The following is a 12,771-nucleotide window of genomic DNA, read 5'->3' on the forward strand; positions in this document are numbered from 1 at the left end:
TGGTCCTTCAGCTCCACTCTCCCCACCTTACAGTCACATTCTTAACCCCGAGTAGGTTAAGGGGGAGTCCATTTGATGCATATACAGACAAATTTGGAGCTGGCGGACGCAGATCGTCCATGGACCAGTACCTCTTGTAGAGGACTTCAGGTATGATGGTTACCTGAGATCCTGTGTCCAGCAGGGCATGCATCGGGATCCCGTCCAATACAATGGACAGGAAAGGTCTTCCTCCGACGAACCTGTTGTACCAGTCTGATGGACCTGGTGAGTCTACTCCTGGGTGGCGGCCTTCGGACCCAGGGTTTTCTCGTTTAAGGGACAATTCAGGGCGATGTGTCCTGTCTTATGGCATCGGTAACAGATCGGTTCCCTTGGTGGACGGCGTTGGTCACTGGTCCTCGGCGAGGGTGGTGTTGGCCTCCTCCTCCTCCGCATCCAGGGGACATCCTCAGGGCTATCAGCTAGCAGGATCTTCCCTCCTCCCTCAGGCTCCGTCCGCAGCTGCAGGGCACTCAGCACGGTGGTCAGGGTTTTACTCAACTGACGCACCTCTGAGCGCAGACTGTCCAGGTCTTTAGGGGACGTTGTTGGAACCTTAGCTTCAGCAGTCACTGGAGAAAAGGTGGGCGTTGCAGGCTCTGGGGTTGCCCCACCCTGGTAACATTGGATGGCATTTGTCTCCAGGGGCTGTAGTCCTTTTATAGCCATGTCCTTTAGATTGTCAAAGGTGGCATCTGGATGATCCAGGGACCACCAACGCACAGTCCTGCTCTCCTCTGGAGACTTCAGTCCCCGGACAAACTGTTCCTTCAGCATTTTGTTCTCATTCTCAAAGCTGGTCGGACTAACCTGGTTCAGAGCCCGCAGGGCCCCTTGAAGATGCCAGGCGTAGTCACGAACATAGTCCTCTGGTTGTTGGGAGCAGCTGTAGAACCTCATCCGGAGGTCCGCCTCAGTAAGGTCCTCAAAGACAGTATGTAGTTTTTGGAATATTGCGGACACTATCCCCGGTCTGCGGCCGACCATGTTTCCACTTCCCGCTCCGCAGCACCGGTCAGCTGTCCTAATACAACGGCAGCTCTTTGTTTGCCGGTCATAGAGTACATGTCCAAAATACCACATATCTTCCGCTTAAATCCAGACAGGGTATCTGGTTTGCCGTTGTACTGGCGGAGCCACTTTTCTCCAGGAATGTACGGTAAAGTCATAGGAATAACAGGTGTTACAGGCGCTGCTGGTGGAGCGGCGGCTTCGGCCTGCCCATTATCGGGGACGTTGACCGGTAGGTCGGCGTTCTGCTGTTCGACGGACATCTTAGCGCCCCCCTAGTTAACCGTGGCCTACCTTCTGGTTTTTCTTCCGGTAGGCCGCAGCTCCGCAGGTGACGGTTGTCTTCAGGACCTTGCGTCGCTTGCATCCTACGTCAGAGCGTTCAGCGACGCTCCGTACAGGACCTGGCGCTTCCTGATTTGACATCAAGGCGTGGGGTGTGTCCGGGACTTCGTGCTCTTTTGCAGGTACGCCCCTTATTTTCCCGCGGTTACGCCCTTCTTCTCGCTCAACGGCCCAACAATGGCGGCTATCTTCACCACAACTTTTCGTACACAGTTCAAAATAAAGGCGCACAGTACCCGGTGGCAACGGGCAAAACACGGTGTCGTTGCAGTGGGCACGTGATCCTGTTTGCGACGCCAGGAAAGAGATGACTAGCCCAGGGGAATGGGGATGACTCGGTACCCGGGCCTTTAGGGATGTCGCGGTGGTCGGCTCCCGGGCCCGTACTCTGAGCCTCTCTTTTAAAAGGGTTGGTCTTGTAAAAGAAAGAGTTCGTGACGCCACCTGTGGCTTCTGGTGAGGATCACCAGCGCTGCGCAGTCCACTGAGGCTGGTGATAAGGCAGCTTGATGGTATAGCTCCCCACAGGTAGAGCTGGGCCTCAGGGCAGTATAGGAACGGGGATGCAGGACAAAGAGACTCCGCCGGGCCAGATCAAGAACAGGGACGGACACAATAGTCACTTCAGTACCTTTTACTGGTGGAATTTCAGGCACTCCCCGGAGCACTGTAGGGTGAAGGGTGTATGTCCGGATCCTCCCCAATGAGCAGGTTTTGGGCCTCCTGGTTCTGGCTTCTGCGTAGTAAGTTTCTGACCTGCCTGGAGCTAGGCCTAACTTTGTCTCTGTCCTGCGCTGGCTGACCTTGTGGTAGGGCCTTCTCTTGGAGTGCACGCTCCCAACCTACGGGGCCTATGTGTCTCCTGGCTCTGGTACATATCAGCACTTTAGCGCTCCTGGGACCTGTAGTTCTCCAGGGATTCCAGTTTATCTTACTGGGTCGTGGAGATCCTGGCAAGCTTCGGACCCGGTGTCCGGTAACTACTTCTTCTTCGGGGTGAGCTAGTTAAGCTCCTCTGCCCCCTATGAACTAACTCTCTACTCTTCGCCTTCGGCCTACTCGGACCCTCAATAGGCTACTCACACTAACGGCAGCGTGCCGCGTTTCACCGATCTTATGGCGCCGGCACACCTAAAGCTCACCTCACTGAGCTACACGTGAGTCTAGAACGTGCTCCACTGCAGACTGACCTCTCTCAGGCTTTTGCACTGCAGGAACTCTCACAACAGGTTTGCTTTCTGTCGTCTCCAGTCTAGACTAACTGCTGCCTGGCTCCACCTTCCCTTATATATCTCCCTAAGGAGCTCCCTCTGGTGGTCTGAGGTGGAAGGTGGAGATGTGTGAATGGTTATGGGGGCCTCTTGTGGAGGAATCCTTCAATACACCCTCCTGGGTCTGTGATACCAAGCACAGCTGGGCTTCACAGATAGGTGATAACTTGCAAAGTTAAAATTAACTTATGCAAACATGATTTCAATAATTATATTAGGTTTAACATTTCAGAGTAGTCTGTCCCTAATCATAAATATGCTGTATTAGCCCCACTAATAGGATCTTAGACAAGTCTTTTCAGAAAATGGATAGCAGGTGATTGATTCATTTTTTTAGAAAAAGTCTGTAAAAAAAAATCTTATTAGACATAGCAGCAATGAACGAAAAGTGGTTTGTATGAAGAGCTAAGTTATAGCCTGTCAGCCCGTCTGTTACAGAATGGCAGTGATGTTTATTTTCACTGCTTTTTCACTTTAGATCCCCTGGTGGGAAACCCTCAACCAGGAAAGACAAGAAGAGATGTTCACTTAATGAACCCACAGACCCTGCAGCCATTATAGCCAAAGCCTTGAAGCAGAAGTTTGCGCACAGAAATGGTGATGACGCTGTCAATAAAGAAAATAGATCTCATGAGGAGTCTCCGTTCTCCAGTCCTGAAGCCCCAATGGTACTGTTTGTAAATCTTACATGACTGACCAACCAAAAATCAGGCTTATGAAAGATCGTGAATGGAAGGTTTGTTGCTGGATCTTTAAACGGTTTATCCAGGACTATTTTATCTTTTTACTATAAGCCTAAAAACTAACAGGCAGGTTGTTACTAACAGTGGCAACTACCTGCCTGTTGTATCCGGTGCCGGCTCGGAGAGGTCACCGACCACTGTCGCCGGCGATTCAGCTGCTCCAAGTCAACAGAGCAGCTCTTCTTCTTCCAGGCTGCTCTGTTGATGGGGCGTGGCTACCGACGTTAGGCAACTTGTGAGTCGGCTGCCAATCAGCATGACGTCAGCAGTCACGATCCATCAAGAGACCAGAGCAGAAGAGAAGCCGCTGCTCTGTAGACATGATATTAGCAGAAGCCGCTGAATTGCTGTGACCGCTCTGTGTCAGCAGAGATCTGTGCAGGGCACAACAGACTGGTAGTTAGCAACTACCTACCTGTTAGTTCTTAGGTCAATAGTTAAAAAAATGTAATAGTCCTAGATAACCCCTTTTAACATTATATACTTGGCAGCAATTATCTATCGTGTGACGTGGCCATAAGACTAAGTCAACTGTATAACATGGTCCTTGACTGTATAACATGGTCTATTACTGACCAGTGATAAGAAAGTATAAAAGCACGGACAACCCCATTTATTTGAAATATGGTTCCTAATGTTGGCGGCACTAGCTACAGATATAGACCCTAATTGCTCTATAGGGGTTGTCCATCAATAAAGACAATTTTTTTAAATACTTAAATGCATGCATTTTTAGCTAAAAATAATTTTTTGGAATTGGATTTGATTAAAAATTTTGCACCGTTTGCCTTTTGTAGTCTCTATCTTGCACTGTCTAAGAATCCATCAGTGAGCTTATTATAACAGTTCAATAGGAGAGAACTGTTATAACAAGAGAAGGAGAGTACCTTTTTTTATGTCTTTTTCTGACATCATCTCAGCTGGTTTAAGACCACTGACCACATCAAAGTTGAATGTGCAGGGAAACAAATAGTCTGTAAAAGCCAAATGGTGCAATATATTTAATGAAACCAAAATGCACAAAATATATCTTTAAGTCCACAAAGATGCAACATGCACCAATTGGCAGAACGGGGAATTTTTATCCCCAATGGAGAACTTTTATCCCTGTTACAAAATATGTGCCGCAGGTCAGATGCATGACCGCTGGGAGTCTACCGGAAAAAGCCGAGCAGCTACCTAGGGAATGAATGGAGCAGCTGTCAAGCATGTGCCTTTGCTGAAGCATTCGTCATCGAAACCAATTTTTTACACTGTTGATACTACATAGTAAAAAAAACATAGTTCTTATAGATGCTATATAACCCTTTTAAGGCAACCCACATACTCTAAAATCTAGACCTTTCGGCTGCGTGCCCACGATGCGTTTTTCATGCGTTTCCACTGCGGAATTTCCGCAGTGGAAACTCATTAAAAACGCTTGGTAATCTGCACCACATGGTCCTCAATGGCATTCCGCAATGTCAATGCACATGCTGCGGATTATTCCGCAGCGTTTCTGCGGCGCTCAAAAATCCGCAGCATGTTCATTAATTTTGCGGAAGCGCAGCGGAATTGCCGCCATTGACTTGCATTGAGACGCATATAATCCGTGTCTATACGTTTGTACATGTGGATTATATGCGTTTCTATGTGCGGATGGTACCCAGTTCTGGAGGAGAGAAGACTCTCATCCAGACCTGGGTACCATTGTACCTGTGAAAAAAAGAATAAAATAATAAATAAAGTTTATATTTACCTTCTCGCGGGCCGGCCGGCAGCGCTTATCTTCCAGGACCTGAGATGACGTCGCGATCATGTGACCGCAGGCTGTCTCGCGATATGCCGGCAACCCGGAAGGACCGCGACAACACACGCGGCAGCACATGCGGCAGGGGATCGGTAAGTATAGCTTTATTTTTTACAGTCACACTATATAAATCCATGCTGTTTGCATGGATTTATATAGTGTGACCTAGTTGTCAAGCACTTTCCAAGTGATGCTATCGGGGCTCGGTTAGCTGCATGCATCACACACACCCCATTTCCGAGGGACAGCTCAACGGTGCTCCCATTAGTACAGTAATGCAGGCACGACAAATCATGTCCCTGGCTGGAGTGGGGAGGGGGAAGCACACCCAGTGATGTAGGAGCAGGGGGGGATGGTTTCTGGGCATAGGTAGGAGCCCATTGGTTGGAAGTCACCTGGGCTCATACACAGAGAGGGAGGTATATAAGGTGTCTTCATCTTAGTCGAGTAGAGTCAGTTCAGTCAGGAGGAGAAGAGAAAAGGAGTTCAACCAGGAGGGCTGACAGGGAGCTGTGGCTCAGTCTGGGCCCAGCTCCACGAGGCAGGCCTAGAGTGAAGGCCAGAGCCAGAAGAAAGGACAGAAACAGAAAGGAACAGAAAGGAAAGTAAGAAGGAACAGAACACCAAGAGAGGCCCAGAGACACGAAGGCAGAAGGAAACCTAAGGACCCAGGAGATTACAGGTGACGGGTTGGCAGAACAGGGTACCGGATCCCAAGTTGGTGGAGGCGACTAATCCTTAACCAAGAACCGGTGGTCGCAATCATTTAGTGGTGCGACCCCTTACTACACCTACTAGAAAGGCACACCACATAGGGTCAGGGAAGTGGGTACCCAGCCCTCCCAGGAGAAGATCAGAGGCAGCTGGACAAAAGTAGTGTCATTGGTGGGGCACGGCTGACGAAAGGATAGAAGGGAGTCCTGTGCCACACTCTGGAATTACCTGGGGGTTGACCGAGCCCCCTGCCTGGTGGAAGCAGCACGGCTCGGGCGGTCCTACCTGTGCACAAGTGAACTGGATGAGAACTGTGAGTAAAAAGCTTGAACTGCAACGCCTTGTCTCTGTGCTTTCTCACCGTATGCAGCACTACTGGTACTGGGACGCCCGTGCACCATAACCCCCACCGTCTACTACACTGCCCTGGGGCTTCACTCTTCCCGTCGGGAGTCACACTACCTCAGCTGCATACACCATCAGCCCCAGCGGTCTGCCTTGCAGCGGCGGTTCGCACTGACCGCAATCCACGGGTGGCGTAGTCGGACATTATCCCATAAAAGCCCCCACAAAAGACCGCCATTGGCCTGACCACACTGAGCCACGGGCCCGGGTCACCGCCACGGAGACTACAACCCCCAGAAGCCCGGTTCCGGGTGTCCCTCGGCCCAGGGGGCGAGTCAAATGCACGATCTGCATGCATTTTTTCTGGCAAGGGAGATGCAGAAACGCTGCAGAAATTTTCTGCTTCATTTCTGCATCGTGGGCACATACCCTTATTGGGTAGAAGTGTTTTAACTAATTGAATCGTTGACTGATCCTTCACGATTTTCCCAGTGTATATATGAATGTATATCTGGTTCTAACTTTTCCTATGTTCTTCACTTGTAGTTTGGGCGCCACCTGCTTAAGCCTATTGGGAAAAGAACACAGAAGGAAATTACAAGAAAGCAAGTTCATGTCTGAGTTGATGTTCATACCCCTGATGAAGCCATAATCACTTGGCGTAACGCGTAGGTTATTTATATCCTTCCTTTTTCTTTGAGCAGCTTTATTCTTGGCTAGTGTTGAGCGATACCTTCCGATATCGGGAAATATCGGATCGGATTGGATCGGACCGATACCGAAAAAGTATCGGATATCGCCGATTCCGATACCGGAAACCAATGCAAGTCAATGGGACAGAAATATCGGAATGAAAATAAACCCTTTCTTTCCTTGTAGGTTAATTCTACATGAAGGAAAACAACTAAGAATAATGTAGAATGTATTGGGGGAGGTGGGGGAGACAATAAAGGCATAGAGGTTTAGCCCTATCAAATGGAATAGCAGGAATTAATTTTTTTTTTTAAGACGTTCTGAGTTACGGAAATATTGACTATGTTAAGTATTTTTATATTTTGTCAGATATTTATGTTTCACTACTTCCATGCTCTTCACCTTCTTTTTTACTTCTCCCACACTTTCTCCTTCATCATCCTCAGCATCTTTTTCATCCACTTCTTCTTCACCTTCTTCATCTTCTTCTTCTTCACCTTCTTCGTATTATTCTTTTTTTTTACATTCATCATATTCTACTTTTTCATCTTCTTCATCTTCTTCTTCTTCATCATATTCTTATTTGTGGCAGGCATTCCTCTAGTTGTTATCTATAAAAGGTTGGACATTACACCTTTCGTTCTGCCCGTCACAAAAGATTTACAACAGGATTTGTCCGCGTTCAGTTTGGCCTGCAGCAGCAGGTCTTTTCCAGGGGCATCACGAGGAGGAACGGACTCACCCCCATACACTGCTTAGTCATCTTCTGCTTATAATTTAGATATTATCTTTTGCTCTGATTTTTAGTCTTATGCTTAATGTTCTTCCGCTTTTTGTTCTGCAGCTTCTTGTATTTCTGCTTCTTGGTTTTCTGTCTCTTGTTCTTCTGTATCTTGGTGCTTGTCTTCTCTTCTTTGTCCTCTTGGTCAACTTCTTCAGGGTCATCTTCTTGGTCTTCTTCGGGGTGGTCTTCAGGGTCATCGTCTTCGGGGGTCCTCGTCTTCGGGGTCCTCGTCTTCTTCGGGTTGGTCTTCTGGGTCCTCATCTTCGGGGTCCTCGTCTTCTTCGGGGTGGTCTTCAGGGACCTCGTCTTCTTCGGGGTGGTCTTCAGGGCCCTCGTCTTCTTCGGGGTGGTCTTCAGGGTCCTCGTCTTCAGGGTCGTCGTCTTCGGGGTCCTCGTCTTCTTAGGGTTGGTCTTCAGGGTCCTCGTCTTCAGGGTCCTCGTCAGGGAGATCTAGAGTGATTACCAAGAACCATTTCAAAAAGCTTGAACTTGGAAATGTAGCAGAAGGTACAAGAAAGCTGAGGAACTACCGAGGACCAGCTGACGGTACTGGAACCCGGATGGGTAGCAGAAGGTACAAGAGCCAATGGAACTGCCGAAGACCAGCTGACGGTACTGGAACTCGGTTACTAAGCAGGAGGTACCTGTGCCAGAAAGCACTACCAAGGACCAGCAGACGTTGGTGGAACTTGGATACCGAGAAGGAGGCACCTAATCCAAAGGCACTGTCGAGAACCAGTTGACGGTACTGGAACCCGGATGGGTAGTAGAAGGTACAAGAGCAAATGGAACTACCGAGGACCAGCTGACGGTACTGGAACCCGGATGGGTAGCAGAAGGTACAAGAGCCAATGGAACTGCCGAAGACCAGCTGACGGTACTGGAACTCGGTTACTAAGCAGGAGGTACCTGTGCCAGAAAGCACTACCAAGGACCAGCAGACATTGGTGGAACTTGGATACCGAGAAGGAGGCACCTAATCCAAAGGCACTGCCGAGAACCAGCTGACGGTACTGGAACCCGGATGGGTAGCAGAAGGTACCCATGTAAAAAAAAATTCAAGGCCGCGAACCGGCCGCAGTTACCACAACCCACAGTCCTACAGGGGGTGCTTGTCCTATTGGCACTATGGAACCAGCCTTCATTGCCAGATCCCGCAGCCCACATAGGAGTCACCTAAACTGCAGGCACCATAGAGTCGGCTAACCCGACCGCAACACGACAGGACAACGCATTGGAGGCAAAGTGACGTTGACACTACCCGGAAACAGCTGGCGTGCTGGAACCAGGCTGGGCAGGAGGGAGTACCCATGCCAAAGTCACTGCCGATAACCAGCTGACGGTACTGGAACCCGGATGGGTAGCAGAAGGTACAAGAGCCAATGGAACTGCCGAAGACCAGCTGACGGTACTGGAACTCGGTTACTAAGCAGGAGGTACCTGTGCCAGAAAGCACTACCAAGGACCAGCAGACGTTGATGGAACTTGGATACCGAGAAGGAGGCACCTAATCCAAAGGCACTGCCGAGAACCAGCTGACGGTACTGGAACCCGGATGGGTAGCAGAAGGTACCCATGTAAAAAAAAGTTCAAGGCCGCGAGCCGGCCGCAGTTACCAAAACCCACAGTCCTACAGGGGGTGCTTGTCCTATTGGCACTATGGAACCAGCCTTCATTGCCAGATCCCGCAGCCCACATAGGAGTCACCTAAACTGCAGGCACCATAGAGTCGGCTAACCCGACCGCAATACGACAGGACAACGCATTGGAGGCAAAGTGACGTTGACACTACCCGGAAACAGCTGGCGTGCTGGAACCAGGCTGGGCAGGAGGGAGTACCCATGCCAAAGTCACTGCCGAGAACCAGCTGACGGTACTGGAACCCGGATGGGTAGTAGAAGGTACAAGAGCAAATGGAACTACCGAGGACCAGCTGACGGTACTGGAACCCGGATGGGTAGCAGAAGGTACAAGAGCCAATGGAACTGCCGAAGACCAGCTGACGGTACTGGAACTCGGTTACTAAGCAGGAGGTACCTGTGCCAGAAAGCACTACCAAGGACCAGCAGACGTTGGTGGAACTTGGATACAGAGAAGGAGGCACCTAATCCAAAGGCACTGTCGAGAACCAGTTGACGGTACTGGAACCCGGATGGGTAGTAGAAGGTACAAGAGCAAATGGAACTACCGAGGACCAGCTGACGGTACTGGAACCCGGATGGGTAGCAGAAGGTACAAGAGCCAATGGAACTGCCGAAGACCAGCTGACGGTACTGGAACTCGGTTACTAAGCAGGAGGTACCTGTGCCAGAAAGCACTACCAAGGACCAGCAGACATTGGTGGAACTTGGATACCGAGAAGGAGGCACCTAATCCAAAGGCACTGCCGAGAACCAGCTGACGGTACTGGAACCCTGATGGGTAGCAGAAGGTACCCATGTAAAAAAAAATTCAAAGCCGCGAACCGGCCGCAGTTACCACAACCCACAGTCCTACAGGGGGTGCTTGTCCTATTGGCACTATGGAACCAGCCTTCATTGCCAGATCCCGCAGCCCACATAGGAGTCACCTAAACTGCAGGCACCATAGAGTCGGCTAACCCGACCGCAACACGACAGGACAACGCATTGGAGGCAAAGTGACGTTGACACTACCCGGAAACAGCTGGCGTGCTGGGACCCGGCTGGGCAGGAGGGAGTACCCATGCCAAAGTCACTGCCGATAACCAGCTGACGGTACTGGAACCCGGATGGGTAGCAGAAGGTACAAGAGCCAATGGAACTGCCGAAGACCAGCTGACGGTACTGGAACTCGGTTACTAAGCAGGAGGTACCTGTGCCAGAAAGCACTACCAAGGACCAGCAGACGTTGATGGAACTTGGATACCGAGAAGGAGGCACCTAATCCAAAGGCACTGCCGAGAACCAGCTGACGGTACTGGAACCCGGATGGGTAGCAGAAGGTACCCATGTAAAAAAAAGTTCAAGGCCGCGAGCCGGCCGCAGTTACCAAAACCCACAGTCCTACAGGGGGTGCTTGTCCTATTGGCACTATGGAACCAGCCTTCATTGCCAGATCCCGCAGCCCACATAGGAGTCACCTAAACTGCAGGCACCATAGAGTCGGCTAACCCGACCGCAGTACGACAGGACAACGCATTGGAGGCAAAGTGACGTTGACACTACCCGGAAACAGCTGGCGTGCTGGAACCAGGCTGGGCAGGAGGGAGTACCCATGCCAAAGTCACTGCCGAGAACCAGCTGACGGTACTGGAACCCGGATGGGTAGTAGAAGGTACAAGAGCAAATGGAACTACCGAGGACCAGCTGACGGTACTGGAACCCGGATGGGTAGCAGAAGGTACAAGAGCCAATGGAACTGCCGAAGACCAGCTGACGGTACTGGAACTCGGTTACTAAGCAGGAGGTACCTGTGCCAGAAAGCACTACCAAGGACCAGCAGACGTTGGTGGAACTTGGATACCGAGAAGGAGGCACCTAATCCAAAGGCACTGCCGAGAACCAGCTGACGGTACTGGAACCCGGATGGGTAGTAGAAGGTACAAGAGCAAATGGAACTACCGAGGACCAGCTGACGGTACTGGAACCCGGATGGGTAGCAGAAGGTACAAGAGCCAATGGAACTGCCGAAGACCAGCTGACGGTACTGGAACTCGGTTACTAAGCAGGAGGTACCTGTGCCAGAAAGCACTACCAAGGACCAGCAGACGTTGGTGGAACTTGGATACCGAGAAGGAGGCACCTAATCCAAAGGCACTGCCGAGAACCAGCTGACGGTACTGGAACCCGGATGGGTAGTAGAAGGTACAAGAGCAAATGGAACTACCGAGGACCAGCTGACGGTACTGGAACCCGGATGGGCAGCAGAAGGTACAAGAGCCAATGGAACTGCCGAAGACCAGCTGACGGTACTGGAACTCGGTTACTAAGCAGGAGGTACCTGTGCCAGAAAGCACTACCAAGGACCAGCAGACGTTGGTGGAACTTGGATACCGAGAAGGAGGCACCTAATCCAAAGGCACTGCCGAGAACCAGCTGGCGGTGCTGGAACCCAGGGTAAATACTAAAAACAGAGTGGAGCCAGAGGTGTAATTGGAGCAAGTTTTAAATCAGTAGTAAAGTGGATGTGGACAAAGCAGGAGAATTTGCCGGACACACAGCAGGGGAACAGCTGACGTTACTGAACCCCAATAACACTGGAGCAAGCGTTGACTGTGCAGACGGCACTTCTGAGCAGCAACTAGCGGTATTGGAGCCCAGGGTAAATACTAAAAACAGAGGAGCCAGAGGTGTAATTGGAGCAACTTTAAAATCTGTAGTAGTGAGAATGTGGACAGAGCAGGAGAAATTGCCGTCCGCACAGCAGGGGAACAGCTGACGTTACTGAACCTCAATAACACGGCAGCAAGTGTTGACTGTGCAGACGGCACTTCCGAGCGCCAACTGGCGGTGTTGGAGCTCAGGGATAATACTGAAAACAGAGGAGCCAGAGGTGTAATTGGAGCAACTTTAAAATCTGTAGTAGTGAGAATGTGGACAGAGCAGGAGAAATTGCCGTCCGCACAGCAGGGGAACAGCTGACGTTACTGAACCCCAATGACACGGCAGCAAGTGTTGACTGTGCAGACGGCACTTCCGAGCGCCAACTGGCGGTGTTGGAGCTCAGGGATAATACTGAAAACAGAGGAGCCAGAGGTGTAATTGGAGCAACTTTAAAATCTGTAGTAGTGAGAATGTGGACAGAGCAGGAGAAATTGCCGTCCGCACAGCAGGGGAACAGCTGACGTTACTGAACCCCAATAACACGGCAGCAAGTGTTGACTGTGCAGACGGCACTTCCGAGCGCCAACTGGCGGTGTTGGAGCTCAGGGATAATACTGAAAACAGAGGAGCCAGAGGTGTAATTGGAGCAACTTTAAAATCTGTAGTAGTGAGAATGTGGACAGAGCAGGAGAAATTGCCGTCCGCACAGCAGGGGAACAGCTGACGTTACTGAACCCCTATAACATGGCAG

This window comes from Phyllobates terribilis, unplaced genomic scaffold, assembly GCF_046119375.1.
Source record: "Phyllobates terribilis strain yellow unplaced genomic scaffold, ASM4611937v1 Scaffold_362__1_contigs__length_1925733, whole genome shotgun sequence".
Lineage (NCBI taxonomy): Eukaryota > Metazoa > Chordata > Amphibia > Anura > Dendrobatidae > Phyllobates > Phyllobates terribilis.